Below are 10465 nucleotides of genomic sequence, written 5' to 3' on the forward strand. Positions count from 1 at the left end.
ATTTATTCAGCTTACACTTCCATATTGCTGTGCATCACCAGAGGAAGTCAGGACAGGAACTCATACGAGGCAGAAACTTGGAGGCAGGAGCTGATGCAGAGGCCATGGAGGGTTGCTGCTTACTGGATTGCTTACCCTGGCTTGCTCAGCTTGCTTTCTTATAGAACCCAGGACTATCAGCCCAGGGATAGCACCACCCATAATGGGCCCTTCCACCTTGATCACTAATTAAGAAAATGCCTTACAGCTGGATCTCATGGAGGTATTTCCTCAAGGGAGGCTCTTTTCTCTGTGATAACTCCATCTTATGTCAAGTTGACACACAAAACCAGCCAGTAGAGATGGCCATCTTCACCTGAGTAAAATCCAATCTTAGGAAATTGTAGTTTACAGTTTTCCTTTTCTTTCTTTTTTTTTAATCATCACTAGTAGGACTTTTTGTCATTATTAAAAATATGAATTTTAAACACTTTCTTAGTCTGGTGGTTCATATTGTTCAGCTAGTTCAACTTTAACATCTGTCTCATCAACAGTCATTTTCCATCTTCATCATGGAGCTCTGGGAGTTTTCCCAAGTCCAACTTGGGTTTCCTCAGTATTTTCACCTTTCTAACGAAGACATCATGAAGAGGATACATAGAATAGCAAGCCTTTTCTACATCTTTCCCAATGGTGCCTGGAACCTTCAATTCTGCACTTTTTGGGCTATGAGTTCTCTGATAATCTGCCAGATCTGGTGGAGCTGCTAGTACTGTGCACAGGATGTCTTGCATATGTGGTTGTGTGTGTGTGTGTGTGTGTGTATGTGTGTGTGTGTATGTAACCAACACAGAACAGACAGAGCAAATAATGATCAACTGTCTTGACATCAACATGAGCTTCAGTCACAGTCTACCACTTTTTGATCTTGGAACACATTTTGTCCCAGGTTAAGATCCATGCCATGGAGACTAGTTGGACCATTTTTGTCATGAGCATCCTGAGTAAGTAGCTTGAATTTCCCAACTACAGCTTTGTCATTATGCAGCCCAGCAAAGCTCACTTCAAATGCAAGACCATTGAGGTGAACAGGTACAATTTTGGCTTTTTGTGTCCTTAGGACTAATGTTTTCCCAATGTTTTTAATATTGAACATAGCTGGAGCTTTTATTTCATACTTGACTTTCTTAGAAAATGGATCAACCAGCTCTCTTCTTGCTGCCTTTCATCAGGCTCCTGATCTTGCTGACCACCATGGTGCTGCTCTGAGAGCCAAAAGCAATTTAAAGTTTTCTAATAGCAAACAATGTTGAAAGCTTTTTCAAATATTTATCGGCCATTTTTATTTCCTCTTTTGAGAACTGTCTGGTCAGTTCATTAACACACTGACTGATAGAATGATTTTGGTGTTTAAATTTTGAAGTACTTTGTATATCCTACACATAAATACCCTGCCACATGTATGGGTAGGAGACTCCTCCCCCATTCTCTAGGCAGTTTCTTTACTCTGGCAATTATTTCCACATTTCAGAAGTTTTACATTTTTTTGTAATCTCCTTTGACAATTCTTGAAATTAATTTTTGTTCTGCTGCATTATTTGTTTTAGAGAACCATCATCTGTGCCATGTATTAAAGCATCTTCTCTGTTTTCTTCTAGTAGTGTCAAAGATTTAGACCTTACATTAAGAGCTTTGATTCAATTTGGATTGATTTTCATCTACCTTGAGAGAGCTACACCTGGATTCATTTTTCTACATGAGAAAATCCAGTTCATGCAACACCATTCATTTAGAGGCTATCCTTTCTCCAATGCATGTTTTTGACAGCTTTACCAAGATTGTATGTGCCAGAGCACCAGGATGTCTGTTGTGAGAGTGTGTCTTTTATGTATGACAGGGAAGCAATACATGTGAAGTATCAAAAACCAATATGTTTGTCAAAACAACACCTGAAAAAGAACCCCAATTGACATAATTATCGATGGGGAAATCTCACAAGTTCCCACTCATAGCTGAGAAACTGCAGGCTGGTGACAAAGGGAGAACTTATCTTCTCTAAGGATGAGCCTCTGATAGGTAATTCAATTCCCAATGGTTTCATTTATAAATTTGCATACACACACATATAAAAACCACAATAATAATTAAAGAATAAAAGGCCACAAATTTGAGGAGTGGAAAGGACATGAGAGAAGTTGGAGGGAAAAGGGAGGATGATGTTAAAGATAGTACCTATCTATAAAGTTATACAAAATATTTAAGAAACAAGGCAGCCATGGCTGTGTGGGTTTATTTCTGAATTTTTCTGTTGTATTATATTGGTTTTGATGCCTGTCTTTGGGATAGTACCATACCAATTTTGTTTGAGGTTGTGTATTGTGATATCAATACTGCTCCTCTGCTTTGACCATTTGCAAGCCTCTTGCTTTCATGTGAACTTTCTGATTATTTATTCTAGTTCTGTAATGAGTACTATTTAAATTTTTATGAACATTCTATGGAATCTATAGCTTGTAGGGCTGTTTTTTTAAACCAATATTTATAGCAATCATGAGAATGGGAAGTTTTCCCATCTTCTAGTGTCCTTATTACTTTCTTTTTTCAGTATCATAAAGTTTTCTTTCAGAGGTTTTTCCTTTCTTTGGTAAGGTTTATTCCTAAGCTTATTGTGGTGGATTGAATGGGAAATGTCCCCACAGGCTCACATACATGAACACTTGGTTTCAGTTGCTGACTCTGGGAAGGTTGTAAAACCTCTAGGAGGTACAGCCTTACTAGAGGAAGTACATCACTTGGAAAGTCTTTGAGTGAGGCTTTATAGTTTTATCTTGCTGGAGAGGTGGCTCAACAGTTAAGAGTATTGATCGTGCTTCCAGAGGTCCCGAGTTCAATTCTCAGCAACCACATGGTGGATCACAACTATCTGTGATGAGATCTAATGCCCTATTCTAGAGTGTCTGAAGACAGCAGCAGTGTGCTCATATAAATGATATAGCTTTCGCCTACTTCCTGTTTCCTTCTCTGCTTCCTGTGTGCAGATGACATGTGATCAGCCAGCTTTCTGCTTCTGCCACCTGCTGCCATACCTGCCCTGTCACCATAGACTCCTTTAGAAACTTTATAACCTAAAGACAAAGTAAACTCTTCTAAAAGTTGATTTTGGTCCTGACATATCATCACATTAACAGGAAACTGACTAATGGAGTTAATTATTTTTTTAATTGAAGCTTCCATGAGTGGAATTTTCTTTATGATATCTTGTAAGTTTATTAACTTAGGGGCATAGGGAAGCTTCTGATTTGGGCATGTTGATTTTTATGTTCTGTTACTTTTCTGAAAGTGTTCATTGGGTCTAAGAGTATTTTTTACAGTAGGAGTTCCAATGTATGTTCATTATAGTGTTATTTCATATGCAAGAAGTAATGAATGACTTCTTCCTTTTCTATGTCTTTCCTTTTCTTTCTTTCTCTTGCCACACTGACCTAGCAAAAGCTTCAAGTATTATACTAAGAATGGAGAGAGTAGACACTCTTGTTTCAGGTTTTGGAAGAAATATTCTTAATTTTTTTTTATTATTTAGTGTAACATTGGCTACATGCCTTTCTATCTCAGGGTGTGTTCCTTTTAATACTAGTTTCTCCAGGAATTTTAAGATATTAAACTTTGAACATAAAAGATTTTTAAGCTGCCTGAAATTTACCTATGTGAATGTGTGACTATATTTGTCATATAGATATAGTTGTGCCTATACTATTAAATATTCCACTTTCTAAACTAATAAGAATGTCAGTTTTGTTGTATATTAAGATTTCTTTGCACATAACTTGACATTTATTTTCATATTTATAAAATTGTGCTGATATAATGATTTTACAGGCATTTTTATTTTTAATGATCTAGTTTTATTTTTTATTTATGTGTTCTCTCTCTCTCTCTCTCTCTCTCTCTCTCTCTCTCTCTCTCTCTCTCTCTCTCTCTCTCTCGTGTGTGTGTGTGTGTGTGTATGCTATGTATCTGCAGTTGCCTGTGGAGGCCAAAAGAGGGCATTTGTTAAGAATGGTAGAAAGGACCAATGTTCATTTCCAAGAATGTGCCTTGAAGGTGATCCATGGTGACATCCTGTGCTTCCACACAATTAGCTAATTTAAAATCCTGTTCAGAAAAAATCAGCAGAAATGGATTCATGTATCTGGAAAATGCTGTGTCTCTGCTTCTAAATGGAATGCTAGCTTTGCCTGTGTGGTGCAGAGTACCAATCTTTGATGTGTGTTTGTTGGAAGAAGAAGGAATCTTTCACATAATTCCTTTTCAGTAGGATTTTTTTCACGTCTGGCAGAAATAATTATTTTGAGCACATTTATTAAAAAGCAGCATGTTCTATTTAATTTTCAGTTAATTACTAGTTGGAAAAAAAGACATTTTCTACAAGTTAAATCTATATTTTGAAGCTTACATTTAAAAGTGAAAGGGATGGTGCTCAGTATGATGGTTCATATCATCACATTCCATCCTTTTCATTGCGGTCATACTCAGCAACAATTTCTGCAGTATTCAAAGGCAGTGGGCACTTTTACAACCAGGAAATGAAAGCCTCCAAGTGAAAGCCATTGCCATGCAGAGACTATTTTCTTTCCTTTGCTTTCAACAGCTGTGAGGAGAGAATTTTTTTTTTTTTTTGGAGTGGTTAGATTTTTTTGATAGGTGTCCATGATGTTTCTTTTAATTTCAAGCAATGAATCTTAAATTGTGCATGATCCCTGTGTCTAAAGAAGATTCTTTGGTGTTTCTGCCTCATTATTAGGGGTGTGTGGACTTTCATTGCCCTTTATAAGCAACATGATTTAGAATATATATATACACACATACATATATATGGAACAAATGGCATATGAAAAGTTTTATGGATTAATCTAAACCATATGAGGAAAGTGCTCAGGCTTCCCAGTTATGAGACCTCACTTATTATCATAGCAACAATAACCACCATTTTTATTTTCTGCTTTCCATGGTCATGGGTTTGTCAGCATCTTTATTAATTCCATTTTAATGCTGTTTTCTTAAAGTCTTAAATAATTGAGGACTAGAGTTGGTGGAGAATCTCTGTATTTAATTAAAATGGTTGTTTTACGAGCCTGAGAACTTACAGAGAGCTCACTGCCTGGAGTCCTTAAAAGGGTATTTTCAAACCTGTGTGAGGCAGAACCAATGGAAGACACATGCTTCATTCTTCTTAGGAAAGAAGATTAAGTTTGTATTCTTGTAGTTAATGATACTCTTGAGTCAGAATACCAAATCAGTCTCTCTTTCTCCCTTCATTCCCATTCCCCATAGACAGGTACCTACATTTATCACATTCATACTTCTTGTCAAATACTATTTCTGAGAGTATTTGAATCTGATTGTGTTCAGAACACTCAGATTTTAAAGGCTTAATCCATGAACATTCTGTACAGGATAGCTTAGGCTAAGCAGTGTTAAAATGTCAAAATTCATGAGAATAAGTTAGAAAGCTGGCACCAGTTAATTTCATTCTTTAGTACAACTCACGGAACTGATGAAATATCAATGGTCAGTCTTTGTCCAGCAAACAAAGAGTGTCCTAGAAAAATGAGAAGGCTTTTCATCAATGTGTGCCCACCTTTTAGGAACTATTTCAGCCTCATGAAATAAAATAAGTTCAAGTCATCTTACCAAGAGGCAGAGAATTTTCCTCTTGTGAAGTTGTCAGATCTAGTCAGATGGTATTCCAAAAACCAAATGATATGTGATAGGTTATTGTTTCTTAAGATACTGGGTTTGTTTTACTATCCAAAGTTAAGCTCTTTCATATGGTCCACGATGCTGACTGGCTCAAAAGCACTCACAATGAGTGCACATAGCAAATCCCCTATTTTGAAAGTGAGAGAGAGAGAGAGAGAGAGAGAGAGAGAGAGAGAGAGAATACAACTCTGGTTAGTAAGAAATTATAATTTGCTTTATTAGACTGCACAAAAGTTCAAAAGAGTTTTACTCATTTGTGTTGTGAAGAGGTGTGCACCTGTGCATCTTTTCAGGGTATCCTATGTATTGGCTTAAACCTGAGGGTTGTATCATCCAAAAGCCTTCCCAGATACTGGCCCAAGAGCTAGTCCTACTTACTGGCTTTGGATTGGGAATTAGCTCTATCCAAAGAGAACTTCAGACACAGAGAAATGATGCTTATGCTCTGGGCTCAAGTAGTGTCTTGAGGAACTTTAAATCTCAGAGATGCAGAGATTATAAAGTGAGAGAAAGAGGAAGGCTGATTGGTATCATGTATGAATGCTCACATTCTAACATTTCTGGAGTCTACACATTTGTTGGGAGCCGCATTCGCCATTTGTCAATGGCGCTGCTCTGTGAGGGAGCCGCATTCAATGGCGCGGCTCAGTGAGGGAGCCGTGAGGTAAAATGCGCCCGAACAAGGCGCGCTGGCTCCCTGCCTCTCGGCACTGTGAAGGAGTCGTGAGGTGAAGTGCGCCCAAGCAAGGCGCGCTGGCTCCCTGCCTCTTGGCTCTGACAGGGCCATGAATGGAAGTGCGCATGCGCAGGGCACGCAGGCTTCCCGCGCTCTGGCTTCAGTCAGAGCCAAGCTGAATGTGCTGTGCGCATGCGCAAAGAGCAATAATTAATAGGCTAATTAGGCCTCACTCCAAGAGCCAATGAAAAACTAGTATGCTAATTAGGCATCACTTAAAGAGCCAATGAACATACAGTAAGTTCTCCCAGGACTCTATATAAGCCATGGGTTCTGGGGCTCTGGGTCCTTCGCCACTACCATCCAAGAGAGCTGTAACACTACCATCTAAGAGAGCTGTAGCACCATCTAAAAGAGCTGTAACAAGTAAACTGCTGTCAGAAGAATCCTGAAGTGTGGCGTGTTCTCCTTATCGGCGAGGCGGCGCGTCACACACATTGGTTGAATTTCAACTTTGTTTCCATTGGATATAATTACTTGGCTTTTGGAGTTATAGAGAATAGGATTATAAAGGTAAACACTTGGGGTTGATGGAACCCTGGCATAGTAGGATCTTCTAAATTTAAATTCCAAGGACCTTGGTCCATGTAGAACCTGGTGTCTTAGAGGCATGGTCTTTAGAGCTAAAGGCTGAGCCTTCTCTCTGGGAACAGGCTGGGACTGAAAGGGAAGGCAGTGCAGGAGCCCCCTATAGGGTAGGAGAGTTTTCATTCTATCTCAATAGTTTAGTAGAAACTAAACATTTCTGCTGGACAGGGAGCATAGAGTTTGAGTGGGAGAGGGATGATCTCTGACTAGAATTGCCTTGTGGGATACAGAGTACGTTGTAAAAATATTCTCAGGAAAACTAGACAGTACTTTTGTGTGCCTCCTGAAGAGGAGTTCAAACACTAATCTTTCCCATATTCAAAATATTTTTAAACTGAATATATATATATATATTTGAATTTGTATACACCCTGAATACCAAACAAGTGAAATATATATTATTTCACCTGGAAAGGAAAATACCTCTTATACCCAAATTCCACCAGTGATGATCAGTATTGGTGCACAGATTCTCAAATCTAATGACTCCTGACTTAAATTCATAATGTAGATAGAACAGCATCAAATTTCTCTCTGTTTTTTTTCTTCTTTTTCTCTTTTTTCTTTTTTATTCTTTTCAAACGAATTTTGTTGAAATAATTGTCCAGATACCTAATGCTAGGGAGCAGAGAAATAGGGAGAAATAAGCAGAAGATTCGGTGAAGGAAACAAACAAAATACAAACCACAAACACCCTCTCCCCGAATCACTACTGCCTGCATAACTGTGGCAAGGGTCTGCACAAAGGCAGAGTAAAGCCTTTCAGGTTGCTTATGCCCTAATCTCTGATACTTTACATGTTTATATTGTAAAAAGGACTTTGAAGATGTGATCAAAGATTCTGAGAAGACATATTTAGCTATAGTTATACTCTACCGTGTCTATACGATAGAGTCCCTAGCCTTAGTTTTAGCTTCTTCACACAATCCTGAGAAGCTTGGTAGCTTTCTGTGCCATAGTCAGGATTAGAGGAGGTTGTGTCTATGGAAGAATGTGTTGCTAGCTGACACCTAGCCAAAAGTGGCTATCATCTTTACAGCCATCTCCAGCCATATACCCTGACAAGAGACTTGTTTTCAACAGCCTACAACAGCTGAGCACACGCTGATAATTATCTTGCTTTTCTTACATATCTTGTTTTGTTGTTTATTGCCCCCAGCTGCAAGATGCATGTGGTAAAGTGTCTTCAGCTGTGTTCACCTGCTTGTGCTTATATATACCCATGATTTCCTTTCAATTGAGGTGAGACTTGAGGCGAGACTTGAGGAGAGACTTGAGGAGAATAGACCAGACTCCCTGTCTTGTCTCCATTCTTTGTGTCTCTGTCCCCACTCTCTCTCTTGCTAGGCCCTGACCCGCAGACCGGAGCAGCAGAATGGGCTGTTACAAAGTGGCGCCCAATGTGGGGCAGCTCCACTACAAGAATGGTCAGAGTTGTAACGCAGAATGCTGAAAATGGAAGATAGGAACTATGAGCTACGAACTGACAGAAGGCCATCTGAGAGGAACAGCAAAAGGGAAGAAAGTGTGTTCATCCTTGGAACCTGCAGAAAAGAATGTAGCCCCTTGTGGACCCAGCTTTCGTTAGTGTACTGGACTTCAAACCCATGCAGCTGTGAGATAAGGCTGTATTGTTTTAAACCACTAAGTTTGTGATGATTTCTTACAGGAGCAGTAGAAGGTTAATGGAGCCTGCATGACCTGGATACCTCTACTTTTCTCTAGAATCTGTTTCCATTCCAGATGACCAACAGCAATGCCAGCAACCAGTTACAATTTCCCACTACACCAGAACTCAGATAGTCAGGGCAGAAGGAGCACCAGGCGGTAAACTGAGAAATGAACTTTATCTAGGTCAGGACTGGTGCAGGAATCCTCTGGCTCTGACATCCCAACTTCTCCCATGAAAAGCCTGAACCACAAGCACCTATCCTTCTTTTTTGGAGCACCACATCTCAATGGCTTCGGGTTTCCTTTTGAAACTGCCTTGGCATAGATTTGCCCAAAACACATGCGTTTGCCTCATCATATGATTCAGTGTTAGAGAGTGAGATTTGAAGACTATTTAAGATGTAAGAGGATTTAGATGAAATCTGGGACCCAAATCTCAGTTTCTCCTCTTTTCAATATGAAGCAGATTCTTTGATATATTAAACAAAACAAAAACCAAACAAACAAAACAAAACACTTTACTCCATCAAGGACTTTGCTTTCATTAGTTTGCATGGTGATTCTTTTCACTTAGAACATTCTCTACTATGTGGTTGTCAGTACACTATCCTCATTCTTCTGCTTCCATTTATTTATTTAACTCTTTATTCATTTGATTTTCTCAAGGATTGTTTTAAACTTACCACAAAATTTACCATTCTTAAGAGTTGTTTTAGTTAACTTGTAAATATACATGTCCACTAATAATATCTTTATTTTATGTTGGATAGCTTCGATTATTGAAATAAAAAATTTCTGTTCTAACCTTGGAGTTATTTTGCATGTCAATTAACCCTTTATTTTGGAAATTCTCAGTCTCTGTTATTGTCAGAAAAATGAGCACAAGGAAATTGATCACATTAGAGAATTCATTTTAGGTATTTTCAATCTGAAAAAAAAATCAGAAACAGATGAAATACAGAAAACATACTTTAGAGTTATGCTGAGATCCATGTAAACTAATACAGACTGTTCAAAACCACATAACCATAAAACATCAGAGTTGGAAGGGACATGATGATGATGATGATGATGATGATGGTTATCAGTGTTACTTTTAAGTAACATGAAATCTATGCTCATAACAAAAATTCAGGTTTAAAATATGGCATTGTTAATTGTACCACCTTGTACACCAAAGCATTAGAACTTGTTCATCTCTGACTGGGCACCGATCTGAGCATAGATCATTTGATTGGAATGTACGAGAGCCTGGTTCCATCTAAACAACCACACACAGACATGGCCCACCAAGGCAAGGGCAAGGCAAGGCAAGGGCAAGGGCAAGGGCAAGGGCAAGGGCAAGGGCAAGGGCAAGGGCAAGGGCAAGGGCAAGGCAAGGCAAAGGCAAGGCAAAGGCAAAGGCAAGGCAAAGGCAAGGCAAGGGCAAGGGCAAGGGAAAGGGAAGGGCAAGGGCAGGGCAAAAGCAGGGCAAGGGCAAGAGCAAGGGAAGGGCAAGGGCAGGGCAAAAGCAGGGCAAGGGCAAGGGCAAGGGCAAGGGCAAGGGCAAGGTCAGAGGCAAGGCAAAGCAAGAAAAGGCAAGGGCCAGGCCAGCCCAGGCAAGGCAAAGGCCAGGCCAGGCCAGGCCAGGCCAGGCCAGGCCAGGCAAGTCAAAGCAAGGCAAGGCAAGGCAAAGGCAAAAGGCAAAAGGCAAAAAAGGCAAAAAAGGCAAAAAAGGCAAAAAAGGCAAAA

General features: G+C 39.4%; 1 pseudogene; it reads right to left on the minus strand.

Annotated features, from left to right (window-relative positions):
- Positions 1-462: 462 nt before the first annotated feature.
- On the minus strand, positions 463-6337 carry LOC114638010 (annotated as a pseudogene).
- Positions 6338-10465: the final 4128 nt, after the last annotated feature.

This window comes from Grammomys surdaster, unplaced genomic scaffold, assembly GCF_004785775.1.
Source record: "Grammomys surdaster isolate TR1022 unplaced genomic scaffold, NIH_TR_1.0 125476, whole genome shotgun sequence".
Lineage (NCBI taxonomy): Eukaryota > Metazoa > Chordata > Mammalia > Rodentia > Muridae > Grammomys > Grammomys surdaster.